The sequence below is a fragment of the Odontesthes bonariensis genome, chromosome 20 (assembly GCF_027942865.1).
Source record: "Odontesthes bonariensis isolate fOdoBon6 chromosome 20, fOdoBon6.hap1, whole genome shotgun sequence".
NCBI lineage: Eukaryota > Metazoa > Chordata > Actinopteri > Atheriniformes > Atherinopsidae > Odontesthes > Odontesthes bonariensis.
Genome location: NC_134525.1, coordinates 8,687,645 through 8,711,435, shown reverse-complemented (window position 1 = coordinate 8,711,435; position 23,791 = coordinate 8,687,645). Strand labels below are relative to the sequence as shown.

The window sequence follows — 23,791 nt, the reverse complement described above, 5'->3', positions numbered from 1 at the left end:
ATAGCTCATTTGAGAACAGACTTATTTGCCTGATTACAGAATAACCAGATTCCATCTTGTTTCAACACATTCAGGTCCCTTTGTCCCCTCACTCTTGAGCTCTCCCTCGTACCTCGTAACAGACTTATTTTCACACGTCCGATTCCAAGCAGAGATGATAATAAGTTATCATTCCCAAGACACGGCGTGGGACTCAGAATAGCAGCGGTACTCCGGCTGATACTTGACACGCTGTGAAGTGTTTGTGACCCGACTCAGAGATCTGGAGGCAAGGCCAGCGGCGGCGTCTAAACGAAGCACCTGACACCGTGATGCTCTTCACGCAGAGCTGGACTCTGCACGTCTGAGGTGGCAGCTATTTTTGACAGTCTCTCAAGGTCCTTGATGAGATCTGAAGGCATTTTTCAGTCATTTTGGACCCTCAGTCGAAGTCTTGAGAGGCCAGTAAAGACTCAAAGGTAATTACCAGCTCGCTATTCAGCAAAAAAGGTTACTTCAATAAAATCAAAGTATCTGTAGTGGCATTACACTAATCTGCTGAAAACTGTTCATTTGGCAATGCATCTATACCCACAATACTGACATAGTTACATATTTAATTCATAGAAATCTATACGTTATTATGTTTGCTGCTCTGCCCCATTAGTTTATCTTTACTGTCAGTCTCAGATACAATAATTATTGTTATTAATAATGTGTTTCACAGCAGAAACCATTAAAAAAGGTCATACTTCTCTAGAAATAAACAGAAGCACATTTTAGGGCTGCGCTTGAGATTAATTATTTGGATACAATAATGGGGAAAATGCACAGTGACATTTCCACAGAGACCTATCAATATGATATTGTTCTTACAGCTTGCAGTTTTTCTGCAGCAAGCACCTGCTTTATTACAGAATCTCTTAAAAGCCCAGAGGACACCTAATTCCGACCAGATCCGTTTACATATCAGGCAAATGGCTTCCTGAGTCCAGCCACAATGATGCCATTTCAGGCTGAAAGCTCAAAAATTGGTACCAGAACTGACTTTTCCAGAGTTTTCATTTCCCTTTGTCAATGTGAAGACCCATCTTCTGGGAGGAGAAATGAGTTTAACATCCACTTACTTATTCACTACATGATGATGTTTAAATGCCACCATGTATGGAGGAGTAAAAGTGCCAAAATTAAATAAATATATACATCATTAAATAATGACTTAAATGTTACTTAAATGTCTCTCCAGGCGTGCTACTTCAGACCCAGACCAAAGCAATGGATCAGACTATATCAGCGTTAGCCCCGCCCACTGACTTTGATGGGCTAGTTTGACAGATAAAATAAATTATTGATGCACTGCAACACAAGGACCACGAAAAAAATGAATTAAATAGTGAAATAATTGTCTATGTTTTTTTTTTACATAAAATTAGTTGGTATTTTAATTAATTAATGACACATTGAAGTAATTATTTAATGATGTATTTATTCATTTATTTATTTAATTTTGGCACTTTTACTCCTCCATAATATTGCACATCACCTATGAATCGTTCAAGCACGAGAAGACAACTCAAGGGATGAATAAGTGTTGTGTCTACATAAGAGTCAACTTAGCAAAAAACAATGATAAATTCTATCTTTGTTATTAGCCGCCTTTTGTAAAGACACATAACTTGTTCCAAATTCTTTAGTTGAAAGATAACACAGTTTGACAGACAGAAAACAGGATTTCTGCAGCAACAAGGTGATTCCCAAAGAGCTGTTAGCTGAAAACATGGCATATCTCAGCATGGTGTGCAGTGTATCCTTTAAAAAAATGAGGAAACTGGACAAGTGGAGGACAGAAGAAGAAGTGTCAGGCCTAAAGAACTATCTACAGCAGATGAACAGGATCTGAAAGTGATGTCCTGAAAAAAGAGGAAGAAATCCAGCAAAGACCTGACACAGGAGCTGAGAGATGCATCTGGACCTTCAGCTGATCCATCTGCTGTTGGCCCAAGCCTCATCAGAAATGGGCTCCATGGAAGGGTGGCTGTCAGGAAGCCGTACCTGTACCTGTTACATGTTTTTCTTTGGAGATTTTCATGCAAAACGTTAGAGACACAAGGTTGAAGACTTTGAGGTTCATCTAAAGAGTCGGACATTCCCAAACTGGAGCTAAAACTCCAATAATATTGGATTTAGGGTCATCAAGTCTCCAGTTAAAAGTTTATGCTGCTTATAGTATACATAATACAGGTAAAAACACATCTATGAGGTGATTGTGTGTCTGTATGAGTGTCTGTGTGTTCTTTAATTTGATCTTCTGTGTGTAATTCTGGGCACACAAGTCGGTGAAATGCCACATTTCTGTTAAGTTTTCACAATGACTTTTTACCTGCATGTGATCTCATGGCGTTGGTCAGAAATAGCACACACCACCTCAGGCACTTTTCATGTCATTTCTACCAATTTAAGCCTATCGTGCATCACTTTACAGCCTTATAGTTACTCATGAAATGGACTGGGTGTTATTCCACCACAGAACACGGTGCTGCTTCCTCTGGCTCGCTTCATGCATTTTGTGCTTATTAAAAGCGACACACAGCCTCGTCGCTGTCCTCTTTTCAAAGCAGTAGTGTTGTGCATGTATCTGTTCTGTGTCACTTTTATTGCACGTCAGACATTTTAGGGGCATCGGTGAGTTCAAGCTTAAAAAAATACGCTGCATTTCACTCTCTCTGCACAGGCACTGCACTAGTTCACGGCAAACCTGTAAAAGATTGCAACACACATGAGGAAAAATTATGACCGGCCCTAAATGTCAGGATATGAGAGGTAAGCGTTCATTTTGAATACCAATAAGGCGAGCCTGATCGAGGTGGAATCAAGGGGCAGATTAATGAAGCGCTCACACACGGCTCAGGAACGGGTTTGGATTCATTGGTTAGTTTTAATTCTACACATTCTGTGTGCATCAAAGTCAAAAGATAAGCCTTTAAGACACGAGGTTCACCAGCACGAAGTCTCTTGTTTTGATTTAGGCTGCTGAATTGTAGATTCCCTCATTAAAATCCACCTGCTGTAGCTCTGAATGAGGACTCTGCTGCACTGTAAGTCAGGAAACTGATATCATCTTTGATTCCCCAACAGTTATCTGCTCAGGACGGCACGAGGGTGCGGCAGCATGAGTGCGTTAATATGCCCACCTCATGGAGACAGCAGGGGAAACGGCCAGAGACAGGTCTGTGTGTGTGTGTGTGTGTGTGTGTGTGTGTGTGTGTGTGTGTGTGTGTGTGTGTGTGTGTGCGTGTGTGCGTGTGTGTGTGAGAGTATGCATATTTTCAGTGTGTGTGACAGGGAGAGCCAGGAATAGTCCTGGCAGTACATCCCAGTCCTGCCTGCTGCGGTGACAGATGAAGGGCTTTGGATGTGGAGTGTGCTGAACAGAGACACAGCCCACCTCCCTGCCACCTGCCATCAGTCACATGTGATCTCAGCCACAAGCCAGAAGCCATTTCAGAGGGTCATAAAATGCAGGTTGTGGACCAGGTTTGTAAGTGTCTCCACTCAAGTGAGAAAGGCCAAACATCGGGTGCTGCGCAAGGCTGTATTAAGATTCATTTGGGGAACCTCCACCTCCTTAAACAAATGTAATGTAAAAAAAATAGGATTTCTTTTCTGTGTTTAATAGATGCAGCTGTGTCGCTTACAGACCTACGCAGGCTTTGGTGACCTTTCTTTGTTGTGATGGATGCCTTTTTCACGCCACCTCTGGACAAGGTTCATATAAGGCTTCTTTTTGCACGGCAAAGTTTGAAGAGATATCTGTGACCGTAACTCTGCACTGAAGTGCTTAACAAAGGTTTCCCCACAGTAACCCCTCGCCCGTGTTGTTATATCAGCTATTGATGGATGATGCGGTGCCGTCTGAAGGATCAGAGATCACAGGTGTCCAGCTTAGGACTGCATTTTTGTCCTTTACACACCGACGTTCCTCTAGATTTCTTCAGATGCTTCACGATTTTCTGCACCGTAGAGGGAAAAATATGTAAATCCCTTCCAATCTCTCTTTGAGGAACAGTGTTCTTAAAGATTTCTCTTATTTTTTGAGTGCATTTCTTTGATCCTTAAAGACCTGATTCTTTCATGGATGCTGATTTTGCACCAAATGTGTTACAGGTGTCAAAAGCAAAAAAGGATGTAAAGGAATTGTTATCCATACAGTTCCAACTCTCTCTGATTGGAGGTTGAGCCCATTTATTCTGAGACATTTTATAAATCACCACAGTGGCCCTCAGAAATGGATTGATAACAAGAAACATTCATGCACAAGGTTTTGTCAATGTTTACAACTTGGACATTAACATGTTATTCATTACTACACTAAATCTCTGTTATAGGGGTACTTGTTAAGCTTCAATGTGTTATTCATACATTTTGGGCTTCTTTTTTTGTGATTTAATTTGTGGAAATCTATAGAAAAAAAATCCGACTTTCATACTAAAATCAATAATGCAATAATACTCATAGTGTGTATAATGTATACAGGTGTATCTTTCCTGTTAATAGGACAACATGCTGTAATAGTAGTCACACAGGCAGTGACCTACTTCTGCTGTATTTGCCTGGAATCTGCAACTAACTGTGGTTGAAGTCGACCATATTGTTGTTTTCCACAATGAGCTGAAGGCAAAAGTCACATCAAATCACTGAGAAATAATTAGATCTACAGTATGTAATTACAGAATCTATATCTGGTCTTTCTGAAAAGGCACATTTGTTCTGCACAACTGAGCTAAATGTGAACCCTCAATCATCCTGTCTTCACAGGACCTTCCTTATTTTAAGCATCCTGCTTCTAAACTGTTTTAAGGGGTGGTTGTAGAGATCAGAGAGAATAGAGCTTCTCAACATCATCTATCTTTGCTCGAAACGCCTCGTTATGAAGAGTGTTGATTGGAGCCTTATGATGGCTGATCACATGTTCGGCTGGGAACTTGGAGTGTGATGATGCACTATGTAACGTCTGAGTTGATGATGTTTGTGTTGTCCTCCGGCTGGTGTTTCCTTTTCCTCAGTTGCTATCTCGTGCATTTTGTTGTGACATTTGAGGCGTTTGCAAAGATTTGGGAAGGTTACTTTGCAGGAGCTGCAGTGATGACAGATGATGACGCTTTGTGCTTCATCATCAGGTGTAAAGCTGAAAAAGTTCTCTCTTTTTGGCACCAGTAAAGTTGTTTTTTCCATATTGAAGTTGCTTTTGTGTCTCAAACTTTTCCAGCTAAACAAGCTATTCAGTGTAGCTCTGACTCCTTGTGTGAAACACGGTAAATGCTCTGGAAAAAAATCGAACCACGTGTATTTGTCTCATTTCCAGTCAAAATATCTCATTACACTCAATATAAGACACAATTGCCTAACAAGAACAATTTCAGCAACATACAGGGACATCTTGAACATCTTGTTAAGTGAAAACAAATTGTTTTGAGTCGTGTCATATGAAACAAGCTTTTTTTTTTTTACATTTGAAGAGGTTTTTAAGCTAATTTCAAGATCACTTTTATCTCAAAAGTCCTAAATATCACATCTTATTTCAAGAAATCTTGACAAGCCAATTTCCACTAGTTCCATTGGCAGATTTGTCTGCTTATTTCAAGAAAAAAGGCATTTTATTTGTTGTTTTTCTACTTATTTTTGAAGGGCATTGTTTCCAGAAGAGATCGGGGGAGGTGATCGAGTTGTATGACTAAATTATTTGCTGATCTCTGGTCCGATTGGTGAATTGATATTGTTTAGCTTTACAATGTGTGAGTGAGTATGACATCTTGGTCTGTAGAATAAAATGAGCATCTGAATGCAGCTCGATCTGAATGCAGATGAACTGAGATAGTACAACAGATCTGATGATGTCATCATGATGCTATATTTTGTTTTTTTTTTACATTCATCACATAACCATCTGTAGCTATAGTCCAATTTTTTACTACTGGTTATTACTATCATTCATATTCCATTCTTACTGACGATTTTTACTTTTATATTAACTCTTATTTTTGCTGTTTTTGAGTTAACTGAGGTGGTTTTAAGACAGCAAGGCTCCACACGTATCCATCACCACTCTCAGTCTGGAGTGTCGGCCAGAACACTATTTTCATGGCATGGATTTTTAAGCACTCGGAGGAGAAAGAGCAAGACGAGATGGTTTGCTCAGCTGTATTGTATTCCAATTGTCGATTTGTGCGTGGTTTCTTTTGTTGGTAAACAAAATACAAACAATAAGTACAGATTATTCAGTGCTGCGTTGCATTTATTGAACACAATCGAACATTCCTCTGAATAAAAAACTTTAACAGGTAAAAATAAGCACACATTCTGTGGCGATCTAACACACTGTGTATTATCTAATGATTTAAACACATTTTCTTGGCTGCTAAAAGCTAAAGCTAAACGTACACTTCAGGTAAGAACATTTATGTTCTGTTAAATCACTGATAAATGGCACACACACTCCTAAAAGAACAGACATTTGTTAACGTCTAACAAGCGCACAACATTAGAAACAGCATGCAGAATTTTTTTTTTTTTTTTAAAAAGATAACCAAAATGAGACTAAACCAAAACCAACAACAGTTACTTTGGATTTGGTTTAAACACAAAGAATGAATTATCCAATGATGAATTTCCACTCACATTTTATTCACATTTTCTTTTACATTACCCAATTTTAACGACTTGTTTCCCATCAAATCTTTCTTAATTTCTAAAGAAAACAAAAACTGATCATTTTGGAATACTTAGCTTTTTCCTGATTTGATATATCTTATTTGTCTGATTTCTAACTAACATTTTAATTGTTTGCAGTTCATTGCATTCTGGTGTTATTTTGGTTTTACATAGAGTCCCAATTTTGTGTAGGGCATAGGAGACAGGCCAATCGTAATTTAAAACTCGTTCTAGCCGCACAATTTTTTTCAAGCTGTTATTTTAAGGTAGAAATGTTACATAGTATTGCTTTAAAGGTAAAGGTGGATGCTGGCATGATAGTGAACCCTGTAAATCTAAAAAAAAACATGATCCACACATCAAACACAGTAATTCTCCTCCATCACCTTTCTCTGACATGAAGCAGGGGAATAAAAACCAACTGAAAGTGTGGCACTAATTGCCACCGCGGCCAGGCGTCTTCCACCTGACCGGTAAACCAGAAACTCACTTAATTCTGCTCGCTAATTAGAGCCTGCCGATGAGTCTTCCTCTCTTTGAAATAAGCCCACGCTCATCCGGTCCAACATAGTGCCTAATCAACCGCGAATGGGACTCGGTAGATATTTGTAATGACCTTACAGAGTGCAACGTGAACCCTGAGGAAAGCTTATCATGAAGTAATTACAGATGGAACTATAGAAAACACAGGCAGGAGTGTGGAAGGAGGTGGGCACTGGGCAGTCCATCCTGCACATGCAGCTCAGCGTGGACGTGCAGAATGAGAAGAAAATCACCAGCTCAGCATGAGAAGTGTAAGCAGGCACGGGGGAAATCAGAAGCTGCATAAAGTTTGTGTTTGTTTGGAGGGTAAATAAAGGAGTTTTTCACGGTTTGTTAAACACTAACACATCCTCCTGTGGTACTTTTTTTTTACAACCTTTGGCTTAATAAGATATGCACAATTAATTAAATACATGCAAGTGTTTGTTGATTTTACTCATTAAAATAAAGTACACATCCCGGGGAGGACTGTCAGCGTGTGCAAAAAGCTCTAAAATGTTCACGTTTTTTAACATTGTGAACATTTTCAAGTGGGTTTTTATCTCATATGCCCGAGGATTCTGTTTATGATGAACAAAACAAGAAGTCAGCACCAAATCTGCGCTGCATTATGGCGAATTAAATCTCATTCATGCACCTTTTCAATGCTAAAATCCACCGTGGTGGATCAAAGTCTTTGACGCCACTGCACATTGCACGCTCTGGTTGCATTCGTCTGCTTCGTCTTCCCATAAACTTAAACATTGGCATTTCCTCAACTCTAAAGCTATTCTTGGTCTGCTCCAGACTTATCTGCAGACTTACATCCTTCAACAAAGTTATTTTAAGCTCTTAAGCACGATGCTCCCTCTGCTTGGAATCAGCTGAATCTTAAGAAGTCAGTTTCACCAAACAGATTGAGCATATTTTAAAACATACAGGAGACAGACACGTCTGGCTGTATTTGCTAACTGACCCTTTTCCCCCGGTTTGGCCTCCAGTGATTTAAGTATATTTACGTTTTCTGTACAGTGTGTGAGAGTGTATTGTTGTGTTACTCTCCTGCTGTTTATCTTGGCCAGGAAAAGAGATGCTAATTCCTGGTTGAATAAAGGTAATAACTGCCTGCATGGCAAGCTTTTTAAACATTTAAAGCTGCAGTCTCCAACTCTTTTTCAAGCATAATGCCTGGAACTGTCTGGGGATTCTGAAAGTAGTACATTAAAAACCCCAATACAAAAAAAAAATGGGCTCTGCTGCCTGTCAATCACCGATTGTGCACGCGCGATACAAGGTAGGCTCGTCCCCACGCTTATTTATCTGGACTATTGAACTTCATTACGGGCTAGTCTACTTACTGTGTCTTCCATGATCGCAAATGACAGGTGAGTTGATGAATGAGGAGTCGTGTACGCGCATCTGGCGTGCACGTAGACGTGCACGAGTTCTCATGTGTTTTGATGGGGCGGGACAGGAAGTTGAATAACTTTTTATTTTTCGGTTAAAAAATAAGCATTTCTTGCATTTTGCGACTACGGAGGTCACGTTTTCAACTTCAAGCGTTCTGATAGATCATGTAAACTCTTAAAATGCCAAAAATTAGGACTTTACGAATGACAACAACAAATCCTGCAGACTGCAGCTTTAATCAAACCACACGTCTATCTTTATTTACTTACTTTACAAAACGCATTGTTTTCCCGATAAAAACCCACATTTTTAAGTAAACAATACTTTTCCTTTGACAGTCACTTCTGCCAGTCATTTATACTGAACTTTCAAGTTATGCCAACACAGTTACATTGTTGATATCTAGAATGTACATGTTATGAGAAAAAAAACTCGTATTTCGGATCATAAATCATTCTAGATATCTATAATGTGATTATACATATAATATAGCTGGTTACAACTCTAATGGTTGGTGCCTGAAAATGCATTTTAGCCACTTAAAGTATGAGGAGACACCAAGGATCAACGTTTATCTAACACAAACAAAAAAGGATTAGCTGTTTGCGAAGGTATTAAAGCCAATGGGCATATGTTATATATTACCAGAGCTAACATATTCCTTTCTCTGATCATCCTCTGACATATTTTGTCTTCAGTGTATGGGCCTATCACTCCAGTATTTACCATCCTGCAGCATAAAAAAAGTTTTACAATGTTTGAGCAGAGATGAGGGCGAGTAGCTGCAGGCACACACGCAGATGCAGAGAGCTTCTAATTTGCATGTTCACAGTATCCATGAATACTTAATGAGGCACAGAGTTACATCTATGCCATTTTATGATGGGTATGTATTTATTTATTTTATAGAATAACCTATCACATGCAATCATGAGGAGCAAAGATGAGGTTTTAGTTTAATCAGTGCCTGGAGAGAAACTTCAAATCAGAAACAAGGTTTGTCTTGCCTTGAGGACGGAATTACTATTATTTTGCGTCTGTTGCAAACCGTCTTTTGGAGTTAAAGAGCTACTGTTGGTGTTTACTAATGAGGCACAGTGCTAAAAGGGGGGGATCTCAGTGTTCTTAGCACCTGGCCCTGTGTTTAAAAGTTTTTCTGCCAGAATATAGAATTTGGGAGCTCTAAAATTAACTTCACGGTGTCATGCCATGGGACTCTTGTTTTTAGTTTTCATGTTTAGGTTATGTTTCTTTTCAGTCCATGTTTAGTTTTCCCTTCACTTCCCTCACTCAGGCCATTAGTTCATTCCCCTCACCTGTTCATTCCCCACCAGCTGCACCCACTCACTTAATCACTCAATCCCTATTTAGTTTCCTGCCTCCCCTTTCAGTTGGCCGGATCTTTGTTGATGTCACTGTTACTGTTGTTGGTGATGTTGATGTTAGTTGTGATGCCACGTTTCCACGCCACATTTTCGTCAAAGTTAAGTATTTATTATCCATGCCATGTTAAGTGTTTTGTTTTTCCACGTATTTATTAAGTCAAGTATTTTGAATCCGGCTTTGCCGCGCCTTTTGTTTTGTACTTTGTTTTTTGTTAATAAATCACCCTTTTCTTTGTAAGTCCGCATCCGTGTCCTCCCCTTCTACACCAAAACTTGACAGAAAGATCCGGCCAGAAATGGACGCGGCGGACTACACAACCTTCTGGGAGCTGGCTGGGGACTTCTGTTGCCTCTCATCGAGCTGCACCTCCTGGGAGAAACTGAACTCTGCCAATGAACTAATTGACTTTTTTGTACGAAAGCAGGTTCTCAGGCACATGTCAGGAGTGACGCACATCTGGGCAGAGGTGAGGGGTGTACAGCGTGCTGCTATGCTGGACATCTTTGGCATGGAGCCACAGAAGGTAGCCGCGCTGTACACACCCTCCCTCACCACTCCAGCATCCCAGGCCCCAGCCCCAGCGGTCCCAGAGCTGGCCCCGGCCCCAGCGGTCCCAGAGCTGGCCCCGGCCCCAGCGGTCCCAGAGCTGGCCCCGGCCCCAGCCGTCCCAGAGCTGGCCCCGGCCCCAGCCGTCCCAGAGCTGGCCCCGGCCCCAGCCGTCCCAGAGCTGGCCCCGGCCCCAGCCGTCCCAGAGCTGGCCCCGGCCCCAGCCGTCCCAGAGCTGGCCCCGGCCCCAGCCGTCCCAGAGCTGGCCCCGGCCCCAGCCGTTCCCGAGGCTTTAGAGCCTGACCACGACCACGCGGCCGCAGGGCCTGACCAAGAGGCCGCAGGGCCTGACCAAGAGGCCGCAGGGCCTGACCAAGAGGCCGCAGGGCCTGACCAAGAGGCCGCAGGGCCTGACCACGACCAAGAGGCCTCCGGGCCTGACCATAAGGCGGCAGAGCCCGACATGGACTCACCGGTTCGAGCCCAGCCCTCCCACCCCCAGACTTTGGGGATGTCTGGGATCCATCCCTTAAAGGGGGGGCTCCCCCCCCCGTCGGAGGTCCGTCCGACCTTGGGACGGTCCCCGGCTCCTCCTCCAGCCACGTCATCGGGGGTCCGGGCGTCCGCCGGGCCGTCTCCTGCTGCCACGCCACGGGATGTCTGGCCGCCCGCCAGACCACCGCCTCCTGCTGCCACGCCACGGGATGTCTGGCCGCCCGCCAGACCATCGCCTCCTGCTGCCACGCCACGGGATGTCTGGCCGCCCGCCAGACCACCGCCTCCTGCTGCCACGCCACGGGATGTCTGGCCGCCCGCCAGACCACCGCCTCCTGCTGCCACGCCACGGGATGTCTGGCCGCCCGCCAGACCACCGCCTCCTGCTGCCACGCCACGGGATGTCTGGCCGCCCGCCAGACCACCGCCTCCTGCTGCCACGCCACGGGATGTCTGGCCGCCCGCCAGACCACCGCCTCCTGCTGCCACGCCACGGGATGTCTGGCCGCCCGCCAGACCACCGCCTCCTGCTTCCACGCCACGGGATGTCTGGCCGCCCGCCAGACCACCGTCTCCTGCCGCCACGCCGACGGAAGTCTGGGCGTCCGCCAGACCACCGCCGTCTCCTGCCGCCACGCCGACGGAAGTCTGGGCGTCCGCCAGACCACCGCCGTCTCCTGCCGCCACGCCGACGGAAGTCTGGGCGTCCGCCAGACCACCGCCGTCTCCGGCTACGCCGTCTGCGGTCTGGGCGTCCGCCAGACCACCGCCTGTTCCGGCTACGCCGTCTGCGGTCTGGGCGTCCGCCAGACCACCGCCTGTTCCGGCTACGCCGTCTGCGGTCTGGGCGTCCGCCAGACCACCGCCTGTTCCGGCTACGCCGTCTGCGGTCTGGGCGTCCGCCAGACCACTGCCTCCTGCTGCCCGAAGCCGGTACCATGCCCGTTTCTGGTTCCCTGACCGGCTTCGAGCCCCTCCCTCCCACCCTTGGACTTTTTTGGGATGTCTGGGATCCACCCCTTGAGGGGGGGGCTCTGTCATGCCATGGGACTCTTGTTTTTAGTTTTCATGTTTAGGTTATGTTTCTTTTCAGTCCATGTTTAGTTTTCCCTTCACTTCCCTCACTCAGGCCATTAGTTCATTCCCCTCACCTGTTCATTCCCCACCAGCTGCACCCACTCACTTAATCACTCAATCCCTATTTAGTTTCCTGCCTCCCCTTTCAGTTGGCCGGATCTTTGTTGATGTCACTGTTACTGTTGTTGGTGATGTTGATGTTAGTTGTGATGCCACGTTTCCACGCCACATTTTCGTCAAAGTTAAGTATTTATTATCCATGCCATGTTAAGTGTTTTGTTTTTCCACGTATTTATTAAGTCAAGTATTTTGAATCCGGCTTTGCCGCGCCTTTTGTTTTGTACTTTGTTTTTTGTTAATAAATCACCCTTTTCTTTGTAAGTCCGCATCCGTGTCCTCCCCTTCTACACCAAAACTTGACACACGGAGGGATCTGCTACACTTTGCCCTGTGTGATTCATTACTGATCGTGCCTGATTGTCTTTACTTTAACCCTTGACGTTAAAGGATGAGATTCTTCATTCTTTGGAATGATAGCATAAGAATCAGAGCATATTGATTGTCAAGCCATGTTATTCTCAATGTGCTAAAGGAAATCGAAGATTACCTGGAAACTCTAACTAGGAGGAAAATAATCTTAACTAAACAGGTTCACACTTATATGGTTTCTGTCAAATGACTGAGTACTGATTATTATCTGGTCCGGTTGTTTTTCTTTCTGTGCTAATTTGCACGGCTTCTGGTAGATTTGGTCCTCACTGAAATGAGCTGGTTGCCCCAGTGTTTGTAGATCAGGTTTACCTGCAGAACTGGACACCCTCATTGGTGCCGTTCATGATTAGCAGGCAAATGTTTATTTGCCAGGTTTCATAAATCTAGCCTTGGTGTTGGAGACGGAAATATTTGAACTGAAACTGTGGTTTGTGTTTAGAAACTATGGAGCACGGAGTCTCTTAAACACTCTGAAGCTGGAAGGGCCTCACAAACAGATGCATCAGAGCAGGAATGTCCACATCCGGTCCTGGAGGGCCGCTGTCCTGCAGGTTTTAGATGCTTCAACACACCTGATTCAGATCAGCGCATCATTAGCAGGCTTGTGCAGAACTTAACAATCTTTTGAAGAGATCCATTTCATCTGAATCAGGTGTGTTGAAGCAGGGAAACATGTAAAACCTGCAGGACAGCGGCCCTCGAGGACCTGCATTAGAGTAAGATCCAGATAAAATCCAGGCTAAAAGTTCATCTCTGTCATGAATCCCATACGGAAAACTTCACATCCTTGTACTAGTATGATAGAAGAATACGCTTACCATCACACATTCAACTCTCATTCAATATGCATCCATCTTTGCAAAGAAAAAAAGGATTTTTTGTTTTGTGTCTGCTTCGGTTAACTGAGATGAAACATTACCAAACCCATGGCATCTAAGATGTACTTTCAATTCCTGCACATGTATTTCTACGCAGACAATGCACACTGTTATCATCTGTTAGCATTTACGTTGTGTCATGTGACTCGCTTCCAAGTTGTCAAAACAATCAAGCTTCTGGATACAGTCTGTAGCCTGGAATAACTTCAGAATATATGGTGCTGACCTTCAACCCGAAGCTGAAAACTATAACAAGCTGTCTGCATGTCCAAACTGCTTTCTAAGAAAGTCTAGCATGAGACATCCAACCGTTGGAAACTGCAGTGTTTCTCAAGAACATCCCATTTATTATGAAAAGGTGAAAAGACATTACAAAACTCAAGCCCTGTCGATCTCGTCTCATGTCATTCATGTTAATTGGAGAGGAAGAGCGGCTGCAGCCAAAGGTTTTAGTGAAAAACTAAAATAAATCCAACCAGAAGCTCTCTGTAACCGCTGAGTCCAATAAAAAGAGAAACACACACAAGAAGAAGCTTTGCTGTTGAGTTTATCCAAATCTCTGCTGCTTAAAAAACCTACCTCTGCTTTGGGAAATAGGTTACCAATTAGAGACGATGGAATAATGAGAAATTGGAGGAAATTAATAAGCAAAACTAACATGAGACCTAATAAAGACTTACGTGCCCTTTGGCGAGATGACCATCTGGCGCAGCTGGCTCACGAGTTGCTTCGATAGCAACTAAGGGAAGTACATTACGGTTTTTATGTGACTGAGTGGGTTTGAGACAGAGTAAATGAGACTGAAAGGGCAAATAAACAGATAATAATTCTGACGTCATAATGTCTGCTTCTGGCTGAGATGTCCAGCTTTGGGCTGCGTAAATTTGTGTTCGGTTCAAGCTGTTGCACAAACACACAGAGAGCGCCTGCAGAGTGGCAGAGAGTGCTGGATGACTGTGGCTCTGCGCTCAGAGGGACAGTCAGACAACCAGCCAGGCCTTTAAAAGAGGTCAAATATCTAGAGTTAGCCTTAGCAGAGCAGCAGGGCCTCGCTTTGGGTGCCGTCCAAAGACCAAAGCCTAAACACCAGCAAGATAAACACTCTGGCCTGGAGGGAGCTTAACGCTGCCATCGGGCCGGAACGAGTAAACACATACAGCTCCTTAGTGCACACAACAGACACCATGGGATACTGCTTTCATAATCACATTCACAGCTTATAGAAGTGTCAAAGTGAACTGGCCTGGCACATATTTATCCCATGCTCGCACAGTAAAATGCACAGCAACGTTGAAAAATGCACAGTCCTGCACATATACACCGCATGTGCACGCACAAAAGCATAAAAGATGGATAACAAGCGCTGAAAAAGAGAGTGTATAAAGGTGACTCCTTAGCAGCCTCAGGGAGAAATAGTCCCAAATGTGGGTGATGAAGTAAAGGGACGGATACTGTTGTCCTCCAGTCATCTTTATCTATCGAGCACTTGCTAAGCATCGCACCCTTAAAAAAAAAAGACTGTGAACAGACAGCGACTGAGCTCAAACCACCAAAGTTTGTCTCACACATCTCAATAAGAACTCAGACACCTTCATCGGACCTTAAACTTGATTGGAGTCACCGTATCTTCACTCTTTCTTTGTCTGTTTCCACCTTTTGTTTGATGGTCCAAACACCCTGAAGAGGCAGGGCAGCACAGAGCAGCTTATTTGTGTCCGATACAGGATTTAATTGTTGTTGATCACAGATGCCTTTCACACTTAGATGACATTAAGAGGAAAGAAAAAGAATCTTCCCGAATTTCTTGATGTATGTTAACTGTCTAAAGCTTTATGCGGCTCCAAAAAGAGCCGAGGAAAACCTGACAAACCTAAAATCCCTAAATAGAGCATCTCTTTCTGCTACAGGTGTAAAGAATTGCGGTGGCAGCTTATCAGACCTCAGCAGCCCCACATGATATTGATCTATTGAGCCTTTTTTTTTCTTTACACTGGTCAAAAAAAACACTAACACCTGCTAGCATCTGGCTTTTCAGCTAAAAGGGACAGCGTTAAAGGCACATTCGGTGCTGCACCAAATGACTGCGTTAGTTAAATGTTTTTCTCTGACATGCATTGATGGAGTCACAACAACATCCAGGTGTACACACCAGCTTTCACTGGGAATACAGGTGTCAGGGATACAAGAGTGGGCGCAGCTCATGTTTTCTTTGCAGGAACACGAATTAACAGATTGTGTCGGTTCTGAAACTGACTGATTAATTTTACCCATCTTCAAGTCAACTGGCAGCTCACTCTTACTCCCGCTTTGTGAGGTTATTATCCATGGTCAAGTTAAAACTGATAAACTTCCTTCAGTTTCTCAGAGTAACGCTTATCAGAAATAGTTCTTCAGAATGTTTTCACGGTGTCAGCTGGCACCATGTCAGTCAAGTCTCTTTTCTCCCCGTGTCTTTGTGCTTAATTGCAGAATCAGTTCCTGATGTGCGAGGCAGGTGCAGCTGCAGCTCGTTATCTACGCTCTCCATAAATACCTGGTTGCGTCAGATCCTTGCACTACGTGCAGTCAGTCAGCCTGCGTCTTAGTTCCTCAGCTTTCAAGCCTTGTAAAGTGTTTTTCTTTTCTACAGCTCTGCCTCGCCAACCATCCTAAGCTGCCCTGGGAGCCAAGACTACTTGCCAAATATCACATGCACATGTCAATGCACCAGCCGCGGCTATTCAGAGACAACACGGGAAGCCGGGCAGCCTCTCCCATTCTCTGGCGAAATTGCTACATCTTCAATGTTAAATTGACGATAAAACAGTTATTCACAAAACACAAGATATGCCCAATACTGCATTTACTTTCATAACTACAACATGTTGTCCTGTAGCTTAATGAAGTGATTTGTTCTGAAATCACCGCCGTTCACTGAGGAAATCATGTTATGAAGCCGCCACTAACAGCCAGGCTTCCGAGCCGAGGGCTGCCCGGCTTCAGGAGGGGGCGGGAGAGTCAAGTTTTTTTCTACAATTCTAGGTCATCATTGGCTAAATCGATTAAAAACTCATCACTTCCGAGGCTGCTCGGCGTCTCTGGGGGTAGATTAGACGTGGGCGTCTCAATATGAGGGGCTGTGTCGTGATGATTGGAGTTAGTGTTTGTCCATCATGAGAGATGTTGTGGTAGCCAAATTTTTAAGCGGGGAGAAGCACGCTGGAACTTCAGTCCCAAAGCAGATACGAAAGAGACTGGTTGTCTGTGAAAGTGCTGTCGGAGTTTCACTCATTTCCCATCGTTTCCATTTCCATCCTCACACACATACACTTTTGTAAATATTACACTGTAAATAAGAAACACATCCTTGTTGTTTAGAAGTTTTGTCAATCATATTCCTGTTGTGCATTTGTTTGTCGTGTTAGCTAGTAGTTTTGTCACAATGGCGGCTATGCTCGCAGCTAAGCATTTAGCAACACCAAGTGTAGTTGACATGCTTTTAGCCAAGCGTAATATGGGCTTCCCCTGTTTTAAAAGTCAGCAGCCGCCACTGCAATGCACATATCTCCAAGTCAAGCCAATAAATCCATCATAACTGATCTCAGCCTTTGAGTTTGCTTTTGGATCCTGGGAGTTAGCGGCCGTTTCGCGACCTGTTTCTGAATGCACCGTAGCCCCCAGAGTGCTGAGAATAAACACGCCGCTCCTGAATGTGGGAAAGGATTTAATTGGCTTGTTACAGCAGGTGTAAGTTTGAAAAACCCATTTAAACAAGCTACTTTTGGTGCTAAAAAGTCTTTGCACCAACAAAAGATTCCCCTTTTAATATTATTCAATTTTGGCTCGTGTTCTTATTATCACAGCTATTTTCTCATCGGCTCATTACCTGAGCTGAGGTTCAGGTAATTACAAAAAAATGAAGAATTGAAAAGCAACTAAATCAAGTATTTTGACCCAGACTGTAGTGCCATGACATGTTATTCGCTACTCATTGTTCTTGCCTCTGTATAAAACCTATTTTTCAGCAATTAGGGCGGCATAAAACTGTATAAAACTCCATCTGAAGAGCTCTAGATGGAGATCTACATCTCTGATCGTCTTAATCTTTCTTTTTACAGTGAGGACAGTTGTTTCTTTTCTTTTATTTAGTCTATTTTTATACCTAATATCCTGGCCTATTTTTAGTGCCGCATTACGATTAAAGGAGACGTGCCTATCCTTTTTCTTTCTTTCCAGGAGCTGACACAGTTTCCTGAGATCCTAATGAAATGTTTGTGACATGTTTTGGTAAAAAAATCAAAGTGAGACAGTACAGCAGCTCTTCTCTTTTGATATCTGTAGTACTCGATTAGTTCTAACTTGTGACAAAACAAAAAATAAATTAAAGTATGGCTACTATAAATCAGATGTCCTCGTCAGGATGTAAAACATGACACAAAGTACTAGTAGAGCATTATTAGCTCATTTACTCAAGTCGAGTGGAATATATAATATACTAATGATGAGGTTTAGCAAAGCAGATCTCTGAGGTACAAAATCATCTCAAGCTAAATTTAGGAGATAGATGGATACTGAGCTCACAAGGGAAATTGTTTAAAAAGTAAAAAAAGGCATGAAAAACACTTGAAAGTAACAAAAACTCCAGGAGCTGCTACAATCATAAATGAGATTCAGAGGGAGGAGGCTGAACATCTGTGTGAACTGATAGATTTTCACCCTGCAAAGCGAAACAGGTCCATGAATGTAGAACTTTCAGATATGAGGCTCAAAAAACAAAATGTCAGGGAACACAAAAAAATCAAATCAAATCAAATTTATATGTATAGCACATTTCATGTACAAACAGTTCAAAGTGCTTTACATAAAACATAAGCATTGCAGCAGGGAGTGCAAGAAGCATTAAAAATACATAAAAGAATATAAAGAGAAACAAATAAAATAATTTAAATGAATTTAAAAACAGGCAACGGTCTAGATAAGTTAAAAGATATTTCATGCATAGACACATGAGAAAAGAAATGTCTTTAACCTGGATTTAAAAATGTCTCCATTTGGTGAAAGTTTAATCTCCACTGGCAGTTTGTTCCACTTGTTTGCAGCATAACAGCTAAATGCTGCTTCTCCATGTTTAGTCTGGACTCTGGACTGGACCAGCTGACCTGAGTCCTTGGATCTAAGAGCTCTGCTGGGTTTATATTCTCTGAACATATCACAGATGTATTTTGGGCCTAAACCGTTCTGGGATTTGTAAACCATCAGCAGGCTTTTAAAATCTATTCTGTGACTGACTGGAAGCCAGAGTAAAGATTTTAAAACTGGTGTGATGTGTTCAGATCTCTTAGTCCGGGTTAAAACTCCAGCAGCAGCGTTCTGGATGAGCTGCAGATGTTTAATGCTCTTTTTGGGAAGTCCAGTTAAAAGAGCGTTACAGTAATGGAGTCTACTGGAGATGAATGCATGGATGAGTTTCTCCTGGTCTTCTTGGGAGAGGAAACCTTTAATTCTGTTGATATTTCTGAGGTGGTAAAAAGCTGCCTTGGTGACAGCTTTGATGTGGCTGCTGAAAGTCAGATCTGAGTCTATCAACACTCCGAGGTTACGAACTCGGTCAGTGATTGTAAGGTCCCGAGTAAGATATTTACCAACGCTGACCCTCTTCTCTTTGCTACCAAACAGAATGATCTCAGTTTTGTCTTCATTTAATTGTAGAAAATTCTCTCTCATCCAGGTGTTTACTTCCTCCAGACACTGACACAGAACGTCAGCTGGGCTGCAGTCGTCCGGTGACAGAGACACATAAAGTTGTGTATCGTCTGCATAACTGTGATAATTGATGTTAAAATTCTGCAATATCTGACCCAAAGGGAGCATATACAAGTTAAACAGAAGAGGTCCAAGAATTGACCCCTGGGGGACTCCACAAGTCATGGCCACTCGCTCAGATTCATAGCTGCCAATAGTAACAAAATAACTCCGGCCTTCTAAGTAGGACCTGAACCAGTTAAGGACCGCTCCAGAAAGTCCAACCCAGTTTTCTAGCCTGTGCAACAGGATTCTGTGATCTACAGTATCAAACGCAGCGCTGAGGTCCAACAGAACCAGGACTGAAACATTACCAGAATCAGTATTCAACCTAATGTCGTTTAACACTTTGACCAGAGCCGTTTCAGTGCTATGATGACGTCTGAAGCCTGATTGAAAGTTATCAAGACTTCCACTTTCATTCAGAAAGTCGTTGAGCTGGTTAAATACAACTTTCTCAATAATCTTAGATATAAAAGAGAGATTAGAGACAGGTCTGTAGTTGTTCATCATAGAGGCGTCTAGAGTTCTCTTCTTTAGGAGTGGCTTAATGGCAGCTGTCTTTAGTGACTTGGGAAAAATGCCTGATGCCAGTGAGCTGTTAACTATTCGTAGGAGATAATTTTCTACTGAGGTAAAAACAGTTTTTAAAAAGTCGGATGGTATTATGTCCAGAGAACAAGTTGTTGATTTCAGCTGCCGAACTGCTTCCTCTAGGATTTTTAAATTAACAATATTAAATTGTGACATAACGTCAGAGTTATTTCTAGGTTTTAGACACGGAATAGTTTTCTTGTTTGTCTGTGTTGCGTTAATGTTTAACAACACGCTCGAATTTAAATAACACGCTCCCAAGCACAGAGTGGGGTTTTTTTTCATAATATGTACCCTTTAAATCTGTTTGTGCACAGAAGTTTTTGGTTTCTGTTGTATCAAAGACTCTCATCAACTCCAAAGCATAATCACAACTCTGGTGAGCAATCGCCCAGTTTATAGGCTGCTGAACATCCTCCCGACAGACAACATAGCAAGGAATGTACTTAATTAGGATGCTTCAAGCCATTACTCTTCAACCAAATTGCTGAATGAGATCAGTGGGTTAAAGGGGCTGTGGCCTGTTGTGACACAACTCTTGACACCAGTCTCCTGAGGGATCCCCCCCCCCCCCTCGAGGTTGTGTTTACATCGTCTGGAGGAATTCCCCAGATGCTAAAACAACTGCTGTTTTTGTCTTACAAAAGGCAGCCGGGCTTGCAGAAGAAGCAGTAAGCGTTTTTGTTGAATGATTGCAGAGCGAGCACTTGGAACAGGGAAGCTGTCAGAGAAACAAGCAGATAAATGTTACCCGCCGTTGCACAACTAATGCGTACCGCGTTCACAGAGGGGCTCGGGGAGTTTCCTGAGCGTACGGCATGTCGAGTGAAGAATGAAGATCCAGTGAAGATTGACACATGTGGAAGTGACGTAACAATATGTGGTATCCAAGGCAGCTGTGCTGACAAGAAACAGCACGTAATATTCAATCAAATCAGGTCAGGAATAATTGTTTCTTCATCTTTAACCTTAAAAAACCTTAAAAAAACGTTTTTAAACGTTTGACTTCGGTGCTTCAGAGCATGTTATTATCCCCAAAATGAGGAACAGGCTTACACAACTATTCAATTACACAAATTAAATACAAAGCAACATTTAATTGCATGTTTTATTGCTTTTGGTGTTGCGTTCAGGGGGTGTTTTAGCAGTGGAATAGAAATGCAAATCCAGACTTTCAGTTACAAAGTAGCTGCCTAATGAACAAAACAGTTTAATGATTTCTACATGAAGAACAAAAGGGAAATTATTATAGGACAGAATGAGGTGTAAAACTGTTGCATACGCAGGTAAAGTTCAAACTAATCTTACACCGATCGTCAGTTAATGTTTTAAAATCAGTCCCATATGTTTATCTACCGTTTCCTTCTTAAATCTGAAACAAATCAAATGAAACTAAATATCGTGTTGCCTGTAGTGCTAACAGGTACTTTGAGGTAATCTGAAAGTCACACTCTTGCGGCAGCATTTTACGTGGTCTCCTGCAGACAAAGGGTCCGTTATCATGGCAGCGCATACAGTGTGTGATCTGTCTGACCCCCGTCAGTTAAAGGCAGGGTGTGAGTAAAGATTTACAGCGCAAGACACAATGAGATCTAAATAACAGACGCAGTGCAGGGCTCGAACTGAGTTAATGCCACTCAGCTGTTTTCTGTTTTTGGCTTTTCAATCCAAGCTCAACACACCTGGTTTTCTTTTAGCGCTTTCCAAACATTTGCCATAGGTGCAAATATGTGTATATTTAGATATTCTTAAACTCTAAAGCAACCACTGTCTCGTTTGTGTCCCTGTCGCCCTGTGATGGACTGGCGACCTGTCCAGGGTGCACCCTGCCTCTCGCCCAATGACAGCTGGGATAGGCTCCAGCGCCCTCCCAACCCCATTAAGCGGGTATGGAAAATTAATGGATGGATAGTTTTAGTTGAACAAATACAATTAGATTTCATAAACATCTCAATGAATGCATACAATATGGGGACAAACATGTAGCTTGCACCAGGGGCGCAATTTTATTGTAATTTAGCCAATTATCCGATCCTTTCAGTGCCATGTAACCCCACTGAATGACATCACATGGAGACCAAGTTCTGCTGATGTAAATTGTTGACAAAATAGAAATTTGGAGCAAAATTATAATAGACAAACGAATCCAGTTATGTAGAGATGCTACAGAGACTCAACATGCAAGCAGCTAGCATTCATTTGGGCGTTAAGACCATAAAAATGTTGAGTCAAAAACAACCACATCTGGTGTCTCCGCCTTTATTTATTCATTAAACGGCTAAGATTGATTAGCTAATGCTTACATTGTGTACAAAGTACTGAACTTAGAACTTAGGGGCTCGCACATGTGTTTAAGGTAAAAAAGAAAAGGTGAGGGCAAAGAGCAGAGGAGGGCAGCAGCAGTGTTTTAACACCGATGCCATCATTAATTCAGCAGCACAGGGTGCAGGGTGGAGAAAGCAGCGTGGGATTGAGATGATAGCAGGCTGAGCCGAGGCAACCTCGTAAACTAAGGTCAAGATGTAACAGTGATTCATCAGACAGAAACAAAATATCCGCTTTAGCTTCTCAACAGCAGAGGCAGAAACGCAGCGAGGGAAAAACAAACCACACATGGAGCAGAGCGCTCTGTCAGGCAGCGGTTTGACACTTGGTGTTTGTGTTTTAGGGGAATGTTTTCATGGAAGCGCTGCAGCCTGTCACAATAAATAAAGCAGCTGTCAAAAGTTTTGTTGCTCAGAGACATTCATTTTTAACGAGTGATGTGCCCAAACTTTTTTTTGGTGCTGTATTTTTGTTTGGGTGACATTTTGTCCCAAATATAATCACAATGAACAACATTTAAGACCATTTTAGGAAGCTGGTTTTAACAATATTAAGAAAATATAGAGTTTTAAAGAGCGATGGATTTGATTTCAATGTAGATCCGTTGCAGAATGTAAAATCATGAAAAATAGATTAATTAAATAGAAAATAGAATTAATTAAATAGATTAGTTTTGCAGTTGGATTAACTGTGAAAGTGGTCGGGTTGAAGATCATGAGCTCTTAACGTTGAGCTCATTTGATTTTGGGCAATATAACTCAAACACACCTTTTTATGTCCCATATAGTGATGTCAAAAGTTGAGCTTTTTCAGTCTTACTGAATCTGGATAAAAGCAGGTTTACAATTATTAACCATTCAGTGTCAAACATATACAGTTTCAGATCAGGTTTAACAAAGTCCATAGGTTGAAGTAATGGTTTTCTGTATCACGTTATCAGTCTCTCATCGTTCTGGGGGAATCTTGGCCCACTCTTCTTTACGCTGCTTCAGCAAGGCCCCAGCCAGGATTCAAACCAGGAACCCTGTTGCTGTGAGGCGACGGTGCTAACCACCACACCACCTCATGCCTGTTCAGTCTTGTTGTAAACATTAAACATAAGTGAGACCTGTAGTGTCGGCCTTTCTCTGAGCATTGCACGGTCTGACCTTGGGTTGAACTCGTTTATACGGAGCGTACATATCCACTCTTGATGATAAATAATCTGAACGTGTATGATCAAAGCTCAACATTAAGTCTTCATCATTTCTAACTCGTGGCCGTCACTGCTCTCACTCGGTGGTGGTGGTTGCGTCGCTTATTCTCCCAACACTCGTTCAGGTTACGTGTCACTGCCTTTCACGGGGCTTCGGTCCCCCACGGCTCCGCCACTTGTTCTGAACAATAAGCTGATTGATTGAAACATCCATCATCATCATCCACAGCCACATTCTGGTATGAAAGGTGCCCCAGGGTGGCAAAACCCTGAAGAATGACAAAACGCACTAATGGAGGTACTGTTACTTAGATATTAGAGAACGAACATTCACCTCTAACAGCATGTGTGCACCTCTGGAACAGAAAACGCTGTCGCCCTTGTAGTAGAACGTCTTCAGGCC

The 23,791-nt window shown here is 42.9% G+C and overlaps 1 protein-coding gene across 2 annotated transcripts in view; it reads right to left on the bottom strand.

Moving 5' to 3' along the window:
- gpr158a (G protein-coupled receptor 158a) overlaps positions 1–23,791 on the bottom strand; it is a 94,285-nt gene that overhangs the window by 51,367 nt on the left and 19,127 nt on the right. The window lies entirely within an intron of this gene.